Genomic DNA, 11,719 nt, shown 5'->3' with positions numbered 1-11,719 from the left:
ATGCAATGTGCAGGGACATTATCAGATACCTTGTTCTCAGTGAATTCCCAAACTAATTGAGTGAGACAAATTTGTTTTTAAGAAAAGATTTACTGATACCATGACAGAAATCTGTAGAGAATACAGAGGCAGGTAAAAGGAGGAGTGATCAATTTTCTTACAGACCGATCAGGAAGGACTCCAAGGGCTTTGAATTCAGATTCCCTAACCTCCACCACATGCACACTCCTGCCCTAAGTCTGAGCTCCAAATCAGCGTATCTAGATGCCCCCAGAAGTCTCCACTTGGGTGCCTCGGAGACATCTCAAACTTGACACATACAAAATGTGTCTCATTTTTAAAAAAATCACTCTCTGTATATCATCTCAAGTGCCTTCAGTTCCACATCTCAGTAAATGGCACCATTACCTACTCAGTTCTAAACTATAAGCTGAAGATCACCCTTCATTCCCTTTTTTTCCTCCACCTCAATGAAGCCAACCCATCTGTGAACCCTGTCAATCCTGAGCCATCATCTCATCATCTCTCACTTGGGCTGATGCAATTGACCCCGGCATGGAATTCCTTCATTCTCATATGTAAGTAGCAGCATATGTGAATTTTTACAAACATAAGATGATCATGTCACTTTCCTGCTGTGCCTTCCTCATTGAGCGTGAAATGAAATTCCACTTCTCTTGGAATCTGAAAAAGCTTTTTTACACAGGGCACAGAAAGTACTAGCCAAGAAGGGGAAAACAATAAATTGAATTATTTTGAAGTTAATAACTTCTGTTCAACAGAGAGATGTGAAAAAGAAACCCATAGAGTGAGAGAAGGTATTTGCAAAACATGTATCTGATAGAGGATTCATATCTAGAATATAAAAGAATTTAAGCAAATCACTAAGAAAAACAGGGACTACTCAAAAGAAAATGAGCTAAATATTTGAACAAGTACTTGACCAAGAGAATATCCGAATGACCAACATACATACAAAAAGTCACTCAGCCTCATTAGTTGCCAGGAACTAATTAAAGCCACACTGCAATAGTGCTACCCCCTTCAGGAAGGCTAGGATGAAAAAGGCAGATGGACTAATACCAAGTGTGGAGCAATTAGAATGCTCCCACACTGCTAGCAAGAGTGTAAATTGGAACAAACTGGCTGGAAAACTATTTGGGAGCATCTATTAAAGCTGAACATATGCGTATCCTATGTCCCAGCCATCTTAGCCTTGGATATATACATTCCCTTGCCCCAAAATACATACATATACATACACCAAAAGACAGATACAATATTATTCTTAGCACCACCATTCATAAATGTGTCCACATTGGAAATTAACCAAATGGCCATCAATGTAGCTGAATAAATAAATTTTGGTATAGTCACACAATGACATACCCAACAGCAGTAAAAATAAGTTGAATCACAGAAAAAATATGATTGAATCAATATTATACTGTTTAGCAGAAGATAGAAGAATGCCTACTGTATGATTTGTTAACTTACGTTCAAAAACAGGCAAAACTAATCAATGCTGTTAGAAATCAGGTTAGTAATTACCCTGGACAGGAGTGGGGCTCTCAGACTGGAAAGGGGACCAAGGGATACATCTGATGACTATGCTGTGTTTCCTAATTTGGGTGTTGGTTACACAGGTATGTTGAGTACGAGAACATTTGTTAAAAGTATGCTTATGGTTTGTGTACTTTTCTGTATGTGTCTTAAACTTTAATAAACCTAAAAAAAAGCAAACTTCAACCATAGCCTACCAGGCCCTGCCTGCTCTCCAGTCTCCCTGAGTCTATTCCCCTGGTGCTCCTTGTGCCCGCCCAGTGCATTTTTTTAGCTTCTCAAATACATCAAGCGGGCCTGTAATCCCTAGCACTTTGGGAGGCAGAAGCAAGACGATCACTTGAGGCCAGGAGCTGGAGATCAGCCGGGGCAACTTAGTGAGACTCCATTTCTACAAAAAGTTAAAAATTTTTAATTTTTTAAATTAAAAGCATGGTGGTGGGGCACACCTGTAGTCCCATCTACTCAGGAGGCTGAGGCAGGAGGATTATTTGAGCCCAGGAGGTCTAGGCTCCAGTGGGCCATCATCATGCCAGGTAATAGACCCAGATCCTGTCTCTGACATAAATGAATAAACAAAATAGAATTTTTGAAATGATGTCAAACACACCAAGCTCATTGTCACCTCAGGGGCCTTACTTATTTTGTTCCCTCCCTCTGAAGGCCCTCTCCCCCACTCTCCACCTCGCTGGCTCCACATCTCCTTTATGCCTAAGCTTAGACGTCTCTTCTCAGTCATCACGCTCAAAAGGGAGTTACTACCTAGTATTTTCTACCTTGAGCCTATATTTTCTTCCTTCAAGGAACTTACCAGCACATGCATAATTTTATTTGTCTGTGTAATTTGGGGAGCTATTCTTTCTGGTTAGAATGTTTGTTTCATGAAAGTGCCGACTATGTCTGCTTTGTTCACCATAATACCTCAGAACTAGGGTGACCAACTTGTCCTTGTTTGCCCAGGATGGTTCCAATTTTAAAACTTAAAGACCCAAATCCTGGAACACCTTTCAGTCCTGAGCAAATGAGATGGTTGATCACAGTAGTTAGAACAAAGCCTGCTGCCACTACATAGTAAACACTGAACAAATGCTAAACAACCAAATGAATTTATTTTAAATGTGTTGTTCAGGTAGACAAGAAAAAAAAGGGGGAGCAGCAAGGTAACACTTATTTTCTAAAAGTGATATAAGAAAGAAAGGAAAAGTGGCCAGAATTGAGGTCCTCTGCACCCAACGGGGCCTTTGTAATGTTTTTACTATGTTTGATTCTACATTGGTGCAATTTTGTAATGTATGTCGGGGTTTCAAAGTTGCTTTTGTAGATGGTAAAGCCTCCCCAAGGCTATTCTTTCACTTCATGGAAAGAAATCTGCTGAAAGACAAAGTAACAGCTCTGCCTGCAAACACACTGGTCACAACTTTTCATTTAAATGATTGTACTATGTTGGCATCCTCTGTAAATGGAAGCCCTTCCAAAAACTCATCATTATTCTGTCAGGTAGAGCAACTTTGTAGCCTCCACAAGCCCCAGGACAATTTTCATCTCCTTCTAGTTGTGTCCCTTTTGGAGTACAGTCTTCACAGCAGGCGCAAGTAGCAAATTCTGAAATTCAAATTATGACTTAAGTTTTCCCCTCTTCCACTTGCACCCAATCCCTCCTTTTTAAACCACCAAAGATTCTGTTATGACCTCCCATTAGAGTAACTGCTTCTTGACTCGTCATTCTTTACTATGTGCCTAAGGAAGGGATTTTGCAAGCTATGTTCAGCTGAAATGAAGCAGCAGCACTATTCTCATGACTGGGAGGTACAAGGCAGTCAGATGGGAAATCCCAGGGCAGATAGAGCTTTGGTCACTCCTCATTTGCCATGTCTCCACACACACCCTTAAAATGTTTCTGTGGTCCATAAGTTCAAGCTGGCTTTGTTGGGGAAACCATTTATAAATAAGCGTATAGCATTATTATTTCCTATGCTTCATCATGTACTTTTGGCCTTGTGATTTTGCAGTTTCTCCAATTAAAGGTTGTGTTCATTTTCCCATGCACTGATGTTGGACATAACCATACGACTTATTTTAACCAGTGGGATGTGAATGGTGCTGAACATTTCTCAGCCTAAATCTTAAGAGGCATCACATATTTTCATGCTTTTACTATTCAGCCATCACCACAAGAAGAGCATTGTCTAGCAGCTTATGCACCCAAGAATAGAGAGAGAGACAGGTGGAGAACACCTGGACCCACCCCATAGCTTCAAGCCAAGTTCACATGAACAGCCACCTAGATCAGCCAACCCTTGATGAGTACATGGATGTACATGTGAAAAGATAAGACTGTTGTTTTTAACCACTGAGTTTTGGGGTGGTTTTTTTTTTTTTTTTTTTTTATTTGAGATGGAGTCTCGCTCTGTCGCCCAGGCTGGAGTGCAGTGGCGCGATCTCGGCTCACTGCAAGCTCCGCCTCCTGGGTTTACGCCATTCTCCTGCCTCAGCCTCCTGAGTAGCTGGGACTACAGGCGCCCGCCACCGCGCCCGGCTAATTTTTTGTATTTTTAGTAGAGACGGGGTTTCACCGTGGTCTCGATCTCCTGACCTTGTGATTCGCCCGCCTCGGCCTCCCAAAGTGCTGGGATTACAGGCGTGAGCCACCGCGCCCGGCCTGGGGTGGTTTTTAAAGCAACATTGTTGTGGTAAAAGAAAATTGACAAAATGAAAATAAGTCTACCTATGACTTGGTGTTCTCCTCAACCTCTTATCATTCCCTTCCACAAGATCAATAGCAACTCTTTGGCAAACAAAGTCATCTCTGACCAGTATCGATCACCTACTCTGTGTCAAGTCCTGAGCACATAGAGATGAATACAACACAGCCTCTCAGCCTGGAAGAACTTATATTTTGGGCAGGACACAGATAAAACATCATTTCATCGTAATATGGCAAGTGATAAGTTTGTAAATGCACTGTACTATGGTGGGAAGTGATAATCCCATTGTCCAGGAGAGACCATTTTCAAGGTTAGAAGACCATGCTTGAGAAGACTGAGAGCCCAGCAAGGAAGCAGCAATGCAGGCATGAAACCATTATCTGGCACTGAATGGGCACACCTATGACCAGTGTAGTGCCATGATATAGGATATCCAGCCCCTTCACTCCTAAACAGTTGCTAAATGGCATTTCAGGCAATTTCTACAATAGAAAGCGACTGTCTCCTGACACTGGGAATCCACTTTCCGTCAGTTTGAAGGCAAAAGAAGACATGGTTTATAGGGCCAACTTGTACAATTTCAAACACAAAAACCTATGGCTTCTGTCTGGCAGAAATCTCTTCCTTTCTGAACATACACTTTAAGGTACACTTTATTTACCACACATTTCAGCTGTTTTCGGTGTACAATTTAATGATTTTTAGTAATGATTTTAATGATTTTACAGTTACGCAACCATCACCTGAATTCAGTATCAGAACATTTCCATCATGCCAATAAAGATTTCTTCTATCCATTTGCAGTCATTCCTTGTTCTCATCCCCAGCCACAGGCAATCATTAATCTACTTTCTGTCTCTATAAATTGCCCATTTTTGATATTTCATATAAATAGAATCATACAATACGTGGTCTTTTGTATCTGGCTTCTTCCACTTAACATGTCTCTGAGGCTCATCCATGTTGTGGCATTTATCAATCCATTTTGTTTTTTAAGGAAATGATTTTTCCTTACCCGCTCCATTTCTGCCCAATAAAAATAACAGTAACAAACAATTACTCACAATTCATAGCTTTAGCTTCTCAAGCAGTCAGGCTTAGGGAGGCTGGTGCCTATAAGAAATGGAGATAATACTTATTATAGTAAGAACAGGGTTTATTTTCCATCTCTCATATCCAGTTTAGTACACTGGCCAGCAAAGAAACCCCTAAGTCCTTGGCTATCACAGAGACCATCACAGATCATCATTATTCCTTAGAAAAAACAATGTCCCCTACATATTTCCCTGATCATGCCATGGGCAAAGTGTTTCTTAGACTACTTTGATCTTGACTCTCTCTCTCTCTCTGTCTCTCTCTCTTTCTCTCTCTCTCACACACACACATACACACACACTCTCTCTCTCTTTGTTGTGTGTATATGTCCTATTGAATCTCCAACTTGTTTATCGAGAACTCTTGAACTTTTACAGCAGTACAGAATCAGGACATTGCAGACCAAGACTGGATAAATTATCTAACTGAAAGACAAAGACTATAAAATTCTTCCACTCATGTCACAGCATCTAAATAGATACCAACAGAAAGGCACCATTAATTTCAACATGTTGTTGTTGTTGTTTTGGGAAGACCAAGCATTTCAGTTGAGCAATTCAGGAAAGAGAACAATGTTTTTATACAGTTCCTTATTATTTCCATCAGTGAAACTGTATCACCAAATCAGTTCACAATTTAAGGAAATTTCAATGCATTTCCTTTTGTAAAATCACGGAAAAAAACAACTTAAGCATTATGTAGAATAGAACTTTGAGTGCATAATTAGCCATGAGAATTGTCCAACCTAACTGGGAATCATGAACAATGATTAGACCACCTGTGCTCCCAAGCTAGGACCTGTATTCAATACTGCCATCTCTAGCCTCATACCCAACATACATTTTTGGATTTGCATGGCTATTTCGGATTCCATGTTGAGAACCCTATCTATCTTGCAGTTGCACATTAAGACCACCTATGACATCGTTATGGACAGCTGAGAAACAATGCCATACTCAACATCTCCACACAAAGTGACTGTGATGGTGCAAAGTGCCATGGACAAAGTGTTTCTTAGACTACTTTGTAAGCCATACCAAGGCGAAGTGATCTGCCAGTGCTTTGATAGCAAGTTTGAATCCAAAACAATCTGGAGAAAGAGAAGGCAAGGTTTAAATTACACAAAATTAAATTGAACAAAGAGAAAGGGAAGATAGAACCTTGTAACTGTAATAAATCTTGCCAATTCAGAGCTGAGAAATAGTGAATGGGAGAAAAGAATGTGAACATAAAACCTCCAAATCTATCACAATCAACCATGCTCATCTGATAGAAAACAGTGTTGCAAGCAACACAAAGAAGATTCGACCTAAGGGTCGCTTATCTGTCTACTCCCATAGTGTGAGGCTTTTAGGAAAAGCAAGGACCACAAGAATTGGCCTACATTTTTTTACATGTGCATGTGTCATGGGAAGGGTTGAGTTAATCATATTCCCTGGTCCATGGGACATTATCAGTTTACACAAGGCCCTGCCCTACTTTTATTTCCTCATTTACTTATCCTTTTTTAAAAAATGAATTGTGGTTACAAAAATACAAACCATAAAATTTACCATCTTAACCATTTATAAATACAGTTCAGTAGTGTTAAATATAGTCACATACTTGCGTGATCAATCCCCAGAACTCTTTATCTTGCAAAATTGCAATTCCCATCAACCCACCCTGACCCCTCGGCCCCTGGCAGCCACTCTTCTACTTTCTGTATCTATGAATGTGACTCTTCTGGGTACACCGCATAGTTAAAATTATATGGTACTTGTCTTTTTGTGAATTGTTTATTTCACTTAGCATAATATCTTCAAGATTTACCCATATGGTAGCGTGTGTTAGAATTTCCTTCTTTTTAAAAATAATTTCAACGTTTATTTCAGATTCAGGGGATACATATACAGGTTTGTTAAATGGATATATTGCATGATGCTGGGGTTTGGAATGGGAATGATCCTGTCACCAACGTAGTGAGCATAATACCTAACAATTAGCTTTTCAAGTCTTGTCCTCTCCCTCCCCGTTCTGTTTCTCCCCAGTGTCTGTTGTTGCCATCTTTATGTCTATGAGTACCCAATATTTAATTCCTACTTATAAGCGAGAACATGCAGCATTTTGTTTTCTGTTTTTTGCATTAATCCACTTAGGATAATGGCCTCCAGTTGCATTCATGTTGCTGCAAGGGACACGATTTTGTTCTTTTTTATGGCTGCACAGTAGCCAATGGTGTATATGTACCACATTTTACCACCATTGATAAGCACCTAGGCTGAGTCCACGTCTGCTACTGTGAATAGTGTTGCAATGAATGAATGAGTACATGTCTTTTTTAGAAAGATTTATTTTCTGTCCAGGCGCGGTGGCTCACGCCTGTAACCCCAGTACTTTGGGAGGCTGAGGTGGGCAGATCACGAGGTCAGGAGATTGAGACCATCCTAGCTAACATGGTGAAACCCTGTCTCTACTAAAAATACAAAAAATTAGCCGGGCATGGTGGCAGGCACCTGTAGTCCCAGCTACTCGGGAGGCTGAGGCAGGAGAATGGCGTGAACCCGGGAGGCAGAGCTTGCAGTGAGCGGAGATTGTGCCACTGCACTCCAGCCTGGGCGACAGAGAGAGACTCAGTCTCAAAAAAAAGAAAAAAAAAAAAGAAAGAAAGATTTATTTTATTTTGCATATATATCCAGTAATTGGATTATTGGGTTGAGTGGTACTTCCATTTTAAGTTTGAGGAATCACCAAAGCAATCACCACTAGTTTCTACAGTGGCTGAAATAGTTTGTATTTCCACCAACAGTGTATAAAAGCATTCCTTTTCTTCCTCAGTCTGTTAGCATCTACTGTTTTCTTGACTTTTTAATAAAGCCATTCTGACTGGTGTAACATGGTATCTCCTGATGGTTTTGCTTTGCATTTCTCCAATGATTAGTGATGTTGACCATCCTTCCACATGTTTGTTGGTTGCTTGTATGTCTTATTTTGAGAAGTGTCTGCTCATGCCTTTTGTTCACTTGTTAACGGGGTTAGTTGTTATTTGCTTGTGGCATTGTTTATGTTCCTTATAGATTCTGGTTATTATACCTTTGTCAGATGCATAGTTTGTGGATATTTTCTCCAATTCTGTAGACTGTTTACTCTGTGAATAGTTTCTTTTGCTGTGCAGAAGTTCTTTAATTAGGTCCCAATTGTCAATTTTTTGTTTTTGTTGCAATTGCTTTTGAGGACTTAGTCATAAATTTTTTCCTAAGGCTGATGTTCAGAATGGTATTTCCTCGGTTTTCTTCTATAATTCTTACAGTTTTAGGTCTTACATGTGAATCTTTAATCCATCTTGAGTTAATTTTTATATATGGTGAAAGGTAGGTGTCCAGTTTCATTCTTTTGCATATAGTTAGCCAACTATCCCAGCTCTGCTTATTGAAAAGGCAATCCTTTCCTCTTTGCTTATTTTTGTTGACTTTGTCAAAGATGAGATGTCTGTAGGTATGCAGCTTTATTCCTGGGTTCTCTATTCTGTTTTATTAGTCTATGTGCCTGTTTTGTGCCAGTATCATGCTGTTTTGATTACTGTAGCCTTATAGCATAGTTCGAAGTTGGGTAATGTAGCACCTCCAGCTTTGTTCTTTTGGCTTAGGATCGCTTTGGCTATTCAGGCTCTTTTTTGGTTCCATATGAAATTTACACTAGTTCTTTCTAATTCTTTGAGAAATGACATTAGTGGCTTGATAGGAAGAGTGTTAAATCCATAAATTGCTTTGGGCAATATGGCTATTTTTTTTTTCTTCTTACAAACAGAAGTTGTATTGTGTTTGGTCCATGGTCGTATTTCACATTATCTCATGTAGCAGGGTGCCTAGGTGGGGATCCCTATGCAGTACTTGGCAGGGTATGTGGCCAGGGCAGATGGAGCAGTATAGCTGGTCAGGCCCAGAATGGGAGAAGCAGGGCTGGGGGCTCCTTAAAACCTACTGAGAGGCTGGGCGTGGTGGCTCACACCTATTATCCCAGCACTTGGGGAGGCCAAGGCGGGCAGATCACCTGAGGCCAGGAGTTCGAGACCAGCCTGGCCAACATGGTGAAACCCAGTATCTACTAAAAATACAAACATTAGCCAGGCGTGGTGGACCACCTCCAGTCCCAGCTACTTGGGAGGCTGAGGCAGGAGAATCCTTTAAGCCTGGGAGGTGGAGGTACAGTGAGCCAAGATCGCACCACTGCACTCCAACCTGGGCAACAACAACAACAACAACAACAAAAGCCTACTGAGGCCACAGTGTGGGGGTTAGCATGGAGAGGGGGTCAGGCTTAGCCCCAACAGCTCAGAATTCTACTTCCTTGTATGGGCCTCACTTTCCCCACAGGGCCCCGGTGCAGGTCTAAGGGTCCTAAGGAAATCCAGTCGCTTGGGAGTCTGAGATATTCAGCATCATGGCCGGGCCCCCTTTCCCAGGGACTGATTTCCCATCACCCTCACCACTGTCCCCACCCCATTCCTTGGGGAGAAAAAATGTATTTTTCTTTTGTTAATACTTCCTGAAACTTTTGCGGGTACAGAAACCACAAACTGATCCGCTGACAAAAGGGGCAAGAGGTGAGGCAACCGGAAACCTTCGGGAACAAGTTCCCTGCAATCCCAGGTCTCCTCTCCCCAGCACAGCTGGGCCCACAGCGTGGACATCCCAGCAGGGAACCTCACCCTACACATATCGGAATACAGCCTCCACCCTTCACCCCACAGCCGGGTGGCTCAGTCCTGTGAAGGACCAAGGCAAGGGGGAAAAAGCCCTGCTGCCTGATCCCAGGCCGCCACTCATAGACCCTCAGTTGATTGGCAGCACTGAACAGGTTAAGAAAAAAAGAAGATGAAAATACAGAAAAACCCCAAAACCCAGACGGAGAGACGAAGTGGGAGAAGAGCGTGCTGGGAGCCTTAGTAGCCGGCCTCCTCCTAGTAGGTAGGGGGATGTTCAAGGGCCTTCCCCGAGCCCGGACAATCCCCGGCGCCCAAGGGAGCCCCGTCAGCCATTGTGCCATGAGGGCAGTGCTTGGGGTCGTATATCTGCTGGCCCAGGCTGAAGACCTGGCCACTCTGGTTGGCGTTCTGAGGGTAGCCCATCTGCAGGGACATGGAGGAGTTGTCACACTTGTTGGTTCCCAGTTTGGTGTCATAGATGTGCCACCAGGTCCCGGGAGCCGTCATGCCCACCTGCTTGGCACAGTTGTTTGTACCCATCTGGAGGCTGGTGGTCGAGTGGTCCCTATGGGGGCAGGATGTGGTTCTTGGGGTCATAGAAATGCCTCCTTGTGTAGACACGGTCATGTCCAACTGGTTGGCGCATTTGTTGGTGCCCATCTGCCGCCCGATGACTCACTGGCCAGCCTTCATGGTGGCATCGTCGAAGTTCCGCTCCCGCTTCTCTGAGTACTTGATGCCGATGTCCACCCCATTCTGCAGTCCCTTAGTCTTGGCCTTCCCCGCCAGGGTGAGAAGAGAAACCTGCACCTGCAGTCATGTTCCCATTCTCAAACAGGTTGTTGGCCTTGAACAGGTCCATGGGGTTCATGCCATGGCTGACCATGGCCTTGATGAAGTTGGAGAGGTTTTCTAGCTGGTGCCAGTTCTGCATGGAGCGGTTGATCTTAGGGACTGAGCCAGGCTGCAGCTTGTTCATGAGTGTGCATAAGATAATCCCGTCCTCCAGGCCCTTCTGGAAGTTGGGGCCCATGGAGAGGCCGGTGAGTTCCCTCGATCCAGCTGCGGAGCTCTGCCTCCTTCTGGGGGCCATATTTGGACAGGAGTCAGTTCTGGACCTCAGCCAACAGCCCATAGGAGAGTAGGACCCACTGCTGGTTCAAGAATCAGAGCTGAAGTCCAGGTGCCCCCTGGTTTCAGCAGAGAGAACAAGGCAAAAAATTGCTGTCAAGTGTTTTAACAAATTTCACACAAATCTCATATCCATTCATTTTCCAACTTTTATGGCTCTCTGAAATCTTTATATGGTATTGACACACCCTGATTCTCTTTTTCTGAGAGCTGCCAGGAAATCAGTGTGCTTTTGAAGCCCTGCCTCTACTGACCTGACCCGACTTTCCAGCCATTATTAACTGGACAGTTGGACCTGTCAGTCCCTATCCCAGGATCTTGGAATTGGGATGCGTAGTTACTAGTGACTCCTCTGAACTGAGGACTTGGAAACTCTGGAGATGTGGGACAACTTTGTAGCTATATGCATGGGAAAGTGAAGAAAGCAAGTCTGGAGAGATGGGTGAGGCAGATGCAAAGAAAAATGGAAATGAGAGACAGAACAGAAATATTTAAATTTATAAATTAAAATTTTAAAATAGGGACTAAAAGAAGATATTGG

The 11,719-nt window shown here is 42.7% G+C and overlaps 1 pseudogene; it reads right to left on the bottom strand.

Annotated features, from left to right (window-relative positions):
- Nucleotides 1-10,284: 10,284 nt before the first annotated feature.
- LOC105470999 (calponin-2 pseudogene) lies at nt 10,285-11,453 on the bottom strand (annotated as a pseudogene).
- Between the last annotated feature and the right edge of the window lie 266 nt (nt 11,454-11,719).

This window comes from Macaca nemestrina, chromosome 2 (genome assembly GCF_043159975.1).
Source record: "Macaca nemestrina isolate mMacNem1 chromosome 2, mMacNem.hap1, whole genome shotgun sequence".
Classification (NCBI taxonomy): domain Eukaryota; kingdom Metazoa; phylum Chordata; class Mammalia; order Primates; family Cercopithecidae; genus Macaca; species Macaca nemestrina.
Note: the sequence above shows the minus strand (reverse complement) of the source record. Positions and strands in the feature narration are given on the sequence as shown.